Source organism: Arvicanthis niloticus, chromosome 4, assembly GCF_011762505.2.
Source record: "Arvicanthis niloticus isolate mArvNil1 chromosome 4, mArvNil1.pat.X, whole genome shotgun sequence".
Taxonomy (NCBI): domain Eukaryota; kingdom Metazoa; phylum Chordata; class Mammalia; order Rodentia; family Muridae; genus Arvicanthis; species Arvicanthis niloticus.
The window spans coordinates 82699729-82712847 of NC_047661.1; the positions used below are offsets into that span (position 1 = coordinate 82699729).

At 45.0% G+C, this 13119-nt stretch overlaps 1 pseudogene; it reads left to right on the forward strand.

Moving 5' to 3' along the window:
- The first annotated feature begins 9597 nt into the window (after positions 1-9597).
- On the forward strand, positions 9598-10807 carry LOC143442176 (large ribosomal subunit protein eL27 pseudogene; annotated as a pseudogene).
- Positions 10808-13119: the final 2312 nt, after the last annotated feature.

Sequence of the window (13119 nt, forward strand, 5' to 3'; positions counted from 1 at the left end):
TGTCGGATTCTAATGTAAAGTCCCACTAGGACTAGAGCCCTGTTGTAAAGCCTGGAGAGGGGTGCCTGGAGAGAACCAGCGATTAACATTCAAAGCCCCAGTGCTTCGGAAGCTGACCCGCTGCAAAATGGAAATTTGCCCTATCCCACAGGGGCCAGCACTCAGGTTCACATTATTTATCCTGCAAACCGAGTTGCTAATAGCAAGCAATCACGGGCTTGTTCCCCCGCAGATCAGGGGGAGCCTGCAGAGTTTGCAGAGCCATCCCAGGACACGTGCCTGGGTTACTTAGGAGCAGTGCTATTTGGGAAAGGAAAAGGCAGGGAATAAAGCCAGGGAGTGGGAGGAGAAGACGAGCCCGAAAGGCCAGGAGGTGATGAGCCACAAGGAAGGCAGGCTGGTGGTCTTTGCCTAGCCCCTACAGACAGCTGACCTTGTGTGCCATACCGAGAAACTCTGCTATGCTCTGTTCCCCAGGGATGGGGGCGGCACTCGGAGATTGGTAGATTCACCTTGAGTCATCCAGTGAGTCATTAGCAGAAGGCAGAAATAGATCTTATGAGCCACTGTTCTTGTCATAGCATCTTGTTTCTGCAACCGAGACTCCTAGGAGGGGAGGGATCAGAGTGCTGCACACAGCCAGGTTCGTCCATTTGATGAGAGGACTTCTTCCCAAGTCTGCTCCCATTCCCAAGGGAAGTGATTAAGAGCCAAGAACCAAATAAAATTCTCTGGCCAAGTCAAGCGCTCTCTTCACATCAAGTACACCTGTTTGCCATCCCTACCAGAATCCAATTCATCTGAGTCACACGTCAAGTCCAGCGAGGATCCTCGGCTCTCAGGGCAAGCATCTGCCTCCTGGAAAGCCTTCTTGATTACATCCATTCGGCGTTCCTCTTTTCTCTAACTTGTCTTTTAGGGCTTAGGACAAAAATATAGTTGTCTACTGGACATCCCAAGTACCTTGAGCTCAATGTCTTCAGAAAACAGAAGTAGTCTTGTTATCTACCCATTCATGACTGTACTGTTTAAAAACTTAGGCCTTATTATTATTCAAGTATAATTGCCATTGGAAAAAATAGTTTGTTCCCAGTTTTCTAGAAAAAGCAATCTGTCACATTATCCAGAGCCACATAGAGACACCCATGGGCATTCAGGAAGAGATAGGAACTGAGAGAAGTACCCCTTAAGCCCTCTGCAGCATAGAACTGTTGAGTAACCAGGTATAGGATTAGCTAAATTTCAGCTTACCCTAGAGCCTAGACATTGTTCTTAGTTGCCTCCTGGCTGACCATGGGGTGATTAGAGCAGGTGGAGGGGGCCCAAGGTGTGAAAGCCTGATTTTTTAAAAAAAGGTATTTTGGATTGAGGACTCTGCATTGATAGATTTGTGCACAAACAGACCTGGGCAAGAGGTTTACAGTGTCTAATAACTGAGCCGCCATAGAAGGAAATGTTTCTAAGAGACAGCAAGGCCCACTCCCCACCCCCACCCCGACAAGACATTTGTCAAAAGAACACCACAGGTGCAGCAATTACCTTTGTGGAAGCTGCAACCATTTCATGACCATAGGAGAAGCCAGTTCTGGAGAAACTCCAGAACTTTGTAGCACAACTAAGTTAGGCAGTCCTGAAGGGCCAGCCTCTGATGTTCTCACACCACGAGCTAGCAATTGCCTTCCTGCTTCAGCCACTTCTAGTCCATCAGTATTTTGTGTGCCTCGGAGAACATCCTAAGACAATCATTTCAGTTTTCTCTAAGATCTGCCTCTGTTGTTGTTGTTGAACTAGAATTGCTCTTTAGAGAATGAGATCGATGCTTGAACTTACTCCACCTCGCTCTACCCTTACCCTCACCCCAACTCACCCCACCCCACCCTCACCCACACCCATCCTCATTCACACCCCACCCCATCCCTACCCCCACTCCCACCCCCCACCCCATCCCACCCCTGGGGTTTCAGGAGCTGCAGATGGCACAAAGTGGCCCATCATATTTGTTTTCAGTTCTGAAGGGCTTGGCCTCACTTGTTGCTACAGAGCCTTTCCAAACTCACATAGAAATAGAAGACAAGCAGAGAAGATGGTAGTGTCCCATGCATCTTTTTTTTTCTGTCGTGACTCCTGGCTGTTCATAGACAATGTTTTCTCTTGAAGATGCAGTTGGCCTTAGATAGGTGACTCTTGGAAGAGGGGACATGGCTCAGTATTGGGGAAGGGAGTGAAATGTAGTTTCTATTCAACTGCAAGAGCAAGTCAGTGTAATTGAGAGCCACTACCTGAGAGGACAGGTTTCCTAGGGCTGCAGGGACAATAGAGCCATGATAGAGAGCCTAGATAGAGCACCCAAGACCTGGAATTTACATCCTCAGCACTGAAGGGACATACACACACACACACACACACACACACACTCACACACAAAAACATGTTCACACACACATGAACATACACACACATGCGAACATGAACACACACAAAAATACACACACAGAAACATGCACACACACACACGACAATGTTTCTAGACATGCACTGGCCACTATCCAGTTATGTGCCCTCTGCCAAACCACATCACAATTCTAGACTTCAGTCTCCTCAACCATGAAATATGGGAATTGAACTGAATTATTTCTGGTCACTTCAGATTCACTTTAAAAATCTCATGATTCTAAATATAAACAGATTGCCTCAACCTTTTTTTAAAAAACTAAATGTCAAGCACTTGTGATCATGTCTGTTATTAGAGAAAAAGACTGCATTCAAATCTAAAGAACTACTAGCAGATGGCTGTGTTCCACCGATATACAAAGGTTGGTGCTGTCCATCATGTCAGTATTGTTATCGTGGGTTGGAATCACAATCTTTTTCCTAATCTCTAGTACTTCTGACTGTGATCTCATTTGGGAATACGGCTGCTGCAGATATAACTGGTTAAGACAAGGTTATATGACCATATTGCAGTAGGGTCAGCATTTAATCTAAAATGAATGATGTCTTGGCTGAGCCTGGCAGCTCACTTGTAATGGTAGCTTGTAATGGCTGGGCCTGGTAGCTCACTGAGGCAGGCAGGCTTCTGTAGGTTTGAGGCCAGCCTATGCTACATAATGAGTTCAAGGCCAACCAGGGACACACAGTGAAACTTTATGTGATGATTATTTATTGTCACTCTGACCGGATTTAGAATCCCAGGCACCTGTCAGAGAGGACATTTTAACTGAGGAGGGAGGAGTCGTCACCATGCTTGGTGAATGGGTGGCACCACCTCATTAGCTAAGGTCCCAGAGTTAATAAAAAGGAAAACAGGAAAAACCATGATCAGCAGCATTGTCCCTTTATGACTGTAAATTCAGCATGGCCAGCCATGTCATGTTCCGACTCTGTGATGGACTGTGCTGTCAAACTCTAATCCAAAATGAAGCCTTCCTCCCTCCCCTTTGCTTCTGTCAGGCATTTTTATTACATCAACGAGAAAGTTAATTAATAATCTTTTTCCAAGAAATAAATAATGGAAAATAATTAAATAAAACAGCCGTGTCTTGATAAAAAAGGAGAAAGACAGACAGAGATGGAGCACCGTGTGCAGACAAAGGCTCAGGGTGAGACAGCTATGTGTCTACAGAGGCATCAGCTGAAGGGTGCAGCTCGAAGCCCAGGAGTCCAGAGTTGCTATAAGCTTCAGAAGCTGGAAGAGGCTGGAAAGAATCCTGCTGTAGGAGGAGCACGGCCACAGTGTTACTGTGATGTCTGATTTCCCAGCTCTAGAACCGTGAGGCACCAAAGCTCTGCTCTGGACCACGCGGTTGGTAGCACTTGTTATAGCAAACTCGGGAAATGAATACAGCTATGGTATTTATTAAATGCCTGCTGTGGACCAAGAGCTTCATTTGGTGCTCTGACTGCTGCTCCCTGAATCTTTACGGCAATCTTGGGGTCAACAATATTTTAGCCATGTTTTACAGTGAGGATGTATACAAATACGCCACAACCACCAAGTCAGGGGAGGAGTTAAACTTTAAAATTGAGGATTCTGTTATAAGGATCTTAGTTGAAGGGGGTTGGCTATTTGAAGCCTCCGTGGATACCTCACTTTCTAGACTTGATGATTTGTTTTGCTTGGTTGTAATGTGTTTATCAAAACTGTAAAGTGCCTCAGAACCAGCATGTCTGAAACCATAATCTTCATTCTCCCTTCTATCTTTAGTTTCCTGTTAGGACATTCCTTTCCTCCTTCTCTCCAGCCATAGTTGGTGGCTCTGCGCACTGACTCAATCATCCTTGCTTTGACTCCCTCTCACTTCAAACCCTGAACCACTCCATTGCCACTACCCTGGCCCCAGCATCCGGTTCCTGCTCTGAGTGCAGTGCTCTATGAAATCTTCCTGCCTGGACCTTCCAAAGGCTTGTCATCACACTTTGAGTAAAACCAACTTTTGGGGGAGGACATTGCTCAGTCGGTAGAGGGCTTGCCTAACTGTGGACTCAATCCCCAGCACTGCATAAAACTGGACATGGTGGTGCACGCCTATAATCCCAGTACTTGGAAGGCAGAGGCAGAAGGATTACAACTTCAAGGCCAGTCCGGGTTGCATATAGAGTTTGAGGCTTGCCTGAGCCACATGAGATCTTGTCTCAAAAGCAGAAGGAGAGAGAGAGAGAGAGAGAGAGAGAGAGAGAGAGAGAGAGAGAGAGAGAGAGAGAGGACAAAGGAAGGAAGGAAAGAAGGGAGAAGAAAGAACAAAAGAAACAACTTTTTCCATGGTCCATGAGTCTCCATTGGCCTAGCCTCTGCCCTACTCTGTAGCCTCACAGGTGGTCTCTTCTGTAGTCCTTGAACCTTTGGTATGAAAATCTTGTCCTAGCTAGAGCTTCACCTAGCCACCTCCTCCTCATTATTCACGTACAGAGGTCTTTCCCTAGATTTAAACTAGCCCCATCCTTAGGCCCAGTCCATCCCATTCCCTGGCTTCATCCCCTTCGCTCTCTATGAGCTCAGCATGCTTTTATAACCTTCCTTTTTGGTGTCTGTCTTGTCCTTCCATGAGAACAGGAGTCTTTTCCACGCTGGTTCATCACTTATTCTAATGCCCAGGGGACAGTCTGGCCCCGACAGGTGCTTCCACTGCCAGGAAGGAAACTTGAGGTTCTCACCTTGAGCCTAAGCCTTTGGTGTCTCTCTGCCATCTGCTGCTCCTTGTCCATCACTACAGCCCAAGCAGGTATTCATCAAGTGCTTGTTGACTGCTGTCTTAGTTAGAGTTCAATTGCTATAAAGAGACACCATGACCACAGCAGCTCTTATAAAGAAAACATTTAATTGGGGCTGGCTTACAGTTTTAGAAGTTTAGTCTATTATCATCATGGTGGGAAGCATGGTGGTATACAGGCAGACATGGTACTGGAGGAACAGGGAGTCCTACATCTTGATCTACAGACAGTAGAAGGAGACTGTGTGTCACACTGGGCATAGTTTAAGCACAGAATACCTCAAAGCCCACTCTTTAGTGATGCACCTCCTCCAACAAGGCCCCAGCTACTCCAACAAAGCCACACCTCCTAATAGTGTCACTCCCTATGGGCCGAACATTCAAACACATGAGCCTTTTGGGGGAGGAGTAAACCTATTCAAACGACCACAGCTGCACAGAGAGGCCTTTCTTCTACAGTTTCTGATCTTGGATATTGAATTTTCTGGTGTTTCAAAGAGTTTACACTTAGAAGCATATACCTAGAAAAGACTCAGAAATACACATACACCCCAATTTCTTTTCTATAGAGGACATCCCCACTTAGCAAACAGGGTCATCCTTCATGTGTGTGAAACCTTGCCCTGCTTCAAACATGGGACCTGCCTGGCTAACTGAGCTCAGATATGTAAATACATCCTGGATTTTTAATTACTTCCAACACAGAGAACACATTTGGAGCCCCTTGCCAGCCATCCAACATTTCTTACCGTTTCCAAACTGCTGAGGAAAATGAGCTTTTCTGCCACAGGAGACAAAGAAAAAAAACCAAGACCATTTTAAAAAACTAAGTCTGTATTTGTTGTTATTCACAGATGCATTACATCTTTTGTAATAAATGGAAGTTTGTATTTCTTGAAATTGATTTCTCTATTCTCCCCAACACCCTATTTTGCCAAACCATTGACTTTAAACTTGTATATTACATTGATTGATTGATTGATTAGGACACACATGTGAAGGTCGGAAGCCAACTTATAAGAGAGGTCCTCTCCCTTCACCATGTGGGTTCCAGGAATTCAACTCAGATCTTTACGCTTGCCTTTATCTTCTGAGCCATTTGCCAGCCCTGAACCACTGACTTTGAAACCCTTGTCCCTAATTCAAAAGCCACTGGGCAGGCAGTCCAGGCCCAGCCAACCAGGCCCATGAAAGTGGGTTTCTAGAGACCCTTCAAAAGTGCACAGGAAGCAGTGTGCTTGGAGAAGCCAAGCCTTAGTGATGGGTCCTGGACATGGGCACTGCTATTCTGAAACTATAAAGTCACTTGGGGCTCATACCCCTGCCTCACTCCATTCATCCATTCCCATTTGGGCCTAATTCCTCCAAGGAAGTGGAGGGAAATGGTTTATAGAAGGTTAGCTAAACTTGGCATTCACCTCTTAAAAGCAAGACTTAATTTGGGGCAGTAGCACCTCTCAGCAAAACCCTCCAAATTCCTCTTTGTTTTGTAAAAAGCAGTGGCAAACAATCTGCCTTTCTGTGCATTTTGGTCTGAATTCTCTGTTTTCTTCAGCAAATAACAGAACCCGCTTGGCTTACACGAGATAGAAAAATGAACTGTGTAAAACCAAGAGTAACCCATCCATCTGAGGATGAGGGAGGAGATGCAGTCTCGGGAAAGTTCCAGATCTGGAGTGCACCAGGAGCCCAGCCAATCCATCCCTTCTCTGCCTACCACTCTAGGACCACATTAGCCCTTTGATGGGTTTGAATGTGACATGTTACCCTCATTTTCATGTTTGAATGTTTGGTCCCCAGCAGATGGTGACAAATGATAAGCTATGGAACCTTTAGGGGGTGGAGCCTCACTAGAGGGATTGGCTGACTGGAGGCCCGCCTTCAGATTTTGAGGCCCGACCCAGCTCCTTGTCTGGTCTCTGTTTCTGGTCCAGGAAGAGGAGGGAACACACCGTTTCTGCCATGCCTTTCTTGCCATGCTGGGCTGTATCCTCAAACTGTGAGCCCAAGGTAAACCTGGAATCCCTAAATTGCTTCTTGTCAGGTGATTGGTCACAGTTGTGAGAAAAGTAATACAGACTCCCATCTCTGCATCTCTCTGCAGTTTTAGCAATTAACACCCAAGTTCAAATGTTCTCATTCCATAGCGCACAAGGGCTCTTACACTCCAAGAACACAGTTCTGTGTAGAGGAAGAAGACTCTGATGGTCTCAGCTTGAGCACGGATCGACTAGTGATCCAATTCACTGCTGGCCAGGCGAACAAACTTGAACGTGTACTGGGAAGCCGCCACAGTCCTCAGGCGAAGGTTACTGAGGATTTAAATAGGCAGCATGCTCTCAAAATATCACCACTCTGGACATACAGCCACTTAATGAAATTGTTTTACTATGTATTTGTCTGTGTGTATGCATGCACAAGAGCACAGATACGTGCAAATGCCCACGGAGGCCACAAGAAAGTGTCAGATGCCTCGGAGCTGGAGTTCCCAGAAGCTTTGAACCCCCGGGCATGGATGCTGAGAACTGAACTCTGGTCCTCTGCAAGAGCAGCAAGCACTCCTAACCACTGAGCCATCTGTCTCTCCAATCCCGCTTTCAGCCATTTTTTTTTTTTATTCTACCATGATTCTTAAAGGGTTTTTTTTTTTTCCTACTGGTATGTGCCTGTATGAGTTTATGTGCACCACATGTGTGTGTGCCTCTGGAGGCCAGAGGCATCAGGTACTCTGGAACTAGAGTTACAGGCAGTTGTAAACCTCTAGGAACCAAACCTGAGATCTTCGGAAGAACAGTAAGTGCGCATAATGACTTAGCCATGTCTTTAGCCCTAGAAACCATCATTTTTACTAGGACGTCTAATGAATCTTAAAGTCATTTTTTTTTTCAGATTAGTTTTATTGTTCCTTTGGAAGCCTGGGCTGGGGTCTTCAAGTCCCTAGACCCTAATGTTTACTCTCTGAGCACGGAGACAGTGGCCCTGAGGTAGTTTCAATTAAAGCTAAGATGCTGCAACAATACTAACAGTTGGGAGAGGAAAGAACTAGACATAGGAGAGGTGGGGGAGTTACTGCACTCACGACCACAAGGCGTTAGACAGTAAACCCCTGAAGGCCTCTGGTCAGTCCTTTCTATGAGCAATTAGGGACCCTGGCAGCGATAACCATGCTACTCACCACACTCAGAATCGCTGATCACCCCTAGAAGTCTCTGCGAGTGTTTAGCTTGATTATACAAAATATTACTGATTATTTTCATTTACGCAAATAGCTTTCATTTATAGCTAATCACCATGTAGCACAAAGATGATTATGTGTTGATTAACTTTGCTTTAAGATTAATTTCAACATAAACTTCTACACTTTTTTTTTTTTTTTTTTTTTTTTTTGGTTCAGGCTTCTTAGTTTGCTGTGTATACAGAATTGATTATGTACTCAAACTTCAAAAGAATTAGAAGGAATACCATCCCCTGGGATAGCAGGCTAGAATACAAATGACTCACTCACACAGCCTTCCCCTAGAAGTGAGGACAACCAAGTATTTTAAACAACAGCTCTTAACAATATAAATATTGGAGCTAGTGAGGTGACTCAGCAATGGCTGCTCTTACGGGGGCCCTGGTTCCACTCCCAGGACGCACACAATGGCTCAAAACCATTAGTAACTCCAGTCCCAGGAGACCTGTCTCTGTGTGCTACATGAACATGGTGCACAGACATGCATACATGCATACAGGCAAAACACACACACAAAAAAAAACTTAAAGTGTAAAGAAAGATATCTGAATACCCTTTTCAAAGTGGAGATACTTTTGGAGTCATGAAGACATACACCATGGTTCATCTAATGACAGTTTTAAGAAGCTAAGTGGAGAAATGAGGCACTGTGGAGGTGTGCCCATTATAAATTGATACACTGAGGTCAGCTTACCTGGGGCAGTAACTGGCCACAACCCTTCAGAAAGTTATGTGTGAGACTGGGAAGAGGCAACTGACATTTGTTAGATGTAGACTGGCTTCAGAACCAGCACTGACAGATACTTTGTAACAGTAACAGATTAATAATTTGGAAACAAGATATCATCTATGGAGTCCTGTCTGTAGGCCATGGGTTACCATGTTTAATCCTTATCATAACCCCAAAGGATTAGTGCCCTTAGCATCCTCAAAAACCAAGACAGATCTGAGACTCTTGGTGATGGTGGTATTGGTAATCAGAGTCTGACTTAAGTTCAAGTCTTTTGGGCAATGAAACTCAAGGGATTTCAGTTCTAAGTGAACTCCAAGGTTAAACAATCTTTTATCTCCAAAATCTTAGCTTCTTCTTTGCAAAGTGGGATAATAAATGAGCCTTCTTTTCTTTCTGTTGGGTACCAGCTGCTTGCTGTTGAAATGGGCAAGTTCATGAAAGTGTTGCTGGTCCTGGCTGGATGCTACTCCAATGCAAAGCTGTCATCCTGAGGAACATCCAGGATGTCACCTCAGATGCTTACAGTCTTGCTCTGGTGGCCGGAACTGACCACTGTCGCCCAAAAGTGACAGCTGCAATAGCCAAGAAGAAAATCACCAAGAGACCAAAGATCAAGTCCTTTGTGAATATGTATAAGTACAATCACCTCTTGCCCACAATGTACTCTGCAGATGTCCCCTCAGACAAAACTGTCGTCAACAAAGATGTCTTAGAGACCCTTTAGAGCTCTAAAGTGCAAGGCCATGCAGAAAGCAGGAGGCCAAGGCCAACTCTGAGGAAAGATGCAAGACAGGGAAGAACAAGTGGTTTTTCCAGAAACTGCCTTTAGGTATATTTTTGTTTCCATCATTAAAATTTTTAAGGAAGGGCGTAATAATATTTTGCCTGGGCAGAATGAGCGCATGGCTCAGTGGTAGAGCATGCACTTAACATGCCTGGGGCCCTGGGGCCTACAAAAATGCATAGATTTACCACAGAAGGTCTGTGTGTGGCTGAACAGGATCAGACACAAATACCATACAACAGCAAGTGATAACCAGTGCGAAAACATTAGCCAAATTTCTGTTTTCCTTGAGGTTCTATCTCTCCCTTCCTCCAAGTCCTTCCTTCCTTCCTTCTTTTACCCCCTTTCTTCCTTTCTACTTCTCTGACTCAATTTTCTTCTCTCCCCCTCCCCCTCCCCCTCCCCCTCCCCCTCCCCCTCCCCCTCCCCCTCCCCCTCCCCCTCCCCCTCCCCCTCCCCCTCTCCTCTATCATCATCTCTATACCGTCCCCAGCCACTGCCTGGTTTGGGGAAGGATGAACCAGCGAGCTCAAGAGAGCCTGCATTTCAGTCATCGATGAATCACTGGGAGATGACTGCATCCCCTGGAGATAGAAGGAGGCCTGGAAGCTCTCACTTACACAGAGCTGGCTGCACACCCAGCAGGGGCTCAGGGCACAGTTGCTAAATGATAGATGACTCTGTTGCTCCAGGTAGTGTGCTCACTGGGTGAATATGAACCATTTCTCTTTATAGAATCATTTTCCTGCTGTGACTGGGACACCAGACTGAGATTCTCCTACAGAGAAGTAGGACACCTGCCCTCAATGGGGTGTGACACAGAAGGCATCTGTGATCAGAACGTCTAGATCAGACTCATAGTGCTGGCGCTGTTCTTGCTCTGCAATCATGAGAAAGTGACTTGCCCTCTCTGAGCTTCAATTTTCTCATCTGTAAGAAGAGATGGTGTGTTGGAGCTATGTGAAATGTGTTAACAAATACTTTATACACAATGTGTTTATTGAGTGATCACAAATATTAGTTGTGATTATACTTGTGTGTTTTTCTAATAGTAGGGAGAGAACACAGGTGAAAGCCAGTGAGGTGAGGCCCTGGAGACATTCTCAAGTGGAATGGACAGTGGATTCATCTACATTTTTTGAGAGAGACTCCCTTACGGTTCCTTGGAAGGCAGAAGCAGGAGAAACTCTGAGTTTGAGACCAGCCCGGTCTATAGAGTGAGTTCCAGGACAATCAGGGATGCACAGAGAAACCCAATCACAAAAAAAGAAAGAACAAAACAAACTAAAACAAAACCCACATAGAAACTTAGAGAGCCCATGTGCACCTGAGAGAGGCAGCAACAGTACTGAGCAGACATGAAAAAGCTCAGGAGCCTGGGTCTGGGCTCTGTGGGGACAGAGGCATCCTCTGTGTGTCACCAACAAGGCTAACTGAAGGAAGGAGGGGCCAGAGTCCGTCACTGAGATAGCAATCATTCCACAACCTGACCCACATTTTCCAGGTGATTCTAATTTGGATGCTTTTTTTTTTTTTAAAGATATATATATACACACACTACTGTCTTCAGACATCAGAAGACTGCATCAGATCCCATTACAGATGGTTGTGAGCCACCATGTGGTTGCTGGGAATTGAACTCAGGTCCTTTGGAAGAGCAGCCAGTGCTCTTAACCACTGAGCCATCTCTCCAGCCCCTGTGATTCTAATTTGGGTGAAGTTGAGAAAAGTAATCTGTTTGTGGTAATACATGTTTCTGACGATATCTCTTGACCCCAAAGAGACGGAATGAACTTAAATTCCTTGAGTTTCATTGCCCAACTTAAGTCAGACTCTGATTACCAATACCACCATCACCAAGAGTCTCAGATCTGTCTTCGTTTTTGAGGATGCTAAGGGCACTAATCCTTTGGGGTGTGATAAACATGGTAACCCATGGCCTACAGACAGGGCTCCATAGATGATTACAGGCCCAAGCTATGGCCCACTCCTAGTGGCCCATCTACTCACTATATCCTGAACTTGGGGAGGCATGAAGGCTCCTAGAAGAAGGACTCCAAGTGAGAATTCCCTGGGGGGCCCTGGGATCCCTCACTACAAAAGCAGGCTCAGACCTTCCCCCCCACCCCACCCCCAGCTCCAGACCACACCAACACTAAGATTAGAAGACCAGTGTCTTAGCTACTTTTCTTATTGGTATGATAAAAACCAGAACAAAAGTAATTAAAGTAATTAAATTTAGATTAATTAAAGTAATTAGGTTAATTAATTAAAGGAGAAAGGGTTTATTTTGGGGTCCAGTCCATCATGTCGAGGAAACCCTGATAACAGGAGCTTGAGGTAGGTGGTCTGCATCTGCAGTCAGGAAGCAGAGAACAGTGAATGTTCCTACACAGCTAACTTCCTCCTTTACTTGCAGCCTTTACTTTACACAACTCAAGCCTAAGGGAATGGTACCACCCACTTGTTGAGTGAGTCTTCCCACCTCAATTAACCTAATTAAGATACTCTATCTTAGGTATGACCAGAGATTGATTAGTCATCAGTCATCAGTCACAACCTAAAACACAGATCTGTCATAAAAAATACCAAATAACTTCTGGTAAGTCACTTAATCTCTTAGAGCTTCAGTTTCCTCCTTAGTAAAAAGGAGAAACTACCATTTTCCCTGACTTCCTCACACTGCTAATATGAAGTTCGACTTTTAAAACAAGAATAGTCAAAAAGCCATGAGAACGAAGATGCTATCTAAATGTCGGGTATTAGGGAACCGGTGAAACAGACAAAAGCAATAAGCTAGTTTACAGGGTCAATAACACAGCAAAGAATGAAAATAAAGCAGGTTCTTCCTAAATTAGTTCGATCAGCAGTAGGCCCAAATTTGAATTCTCCACTTCTCCTGTGTGCAGTCTGTAGTTACTGGCCTGTCTGTAATCTCTCTGTTGTGTATGTCTGTGCCTGATGCCTGCGAAACGAGTTTGGCCCCAACAAAGGACTTTGTTCTGTGTTTATTCAACAACACAGAAAACACAGTATAAGAAAGGAATGAAGAATTCTTTACAGAAATCTTTAAAGGAGTTTTATAAGAGACGTTACTTCACTGCCCCCAGCCGATCCTCAATAGCATTCAAAATTCTACATAGATGCTATCGACCTGTTG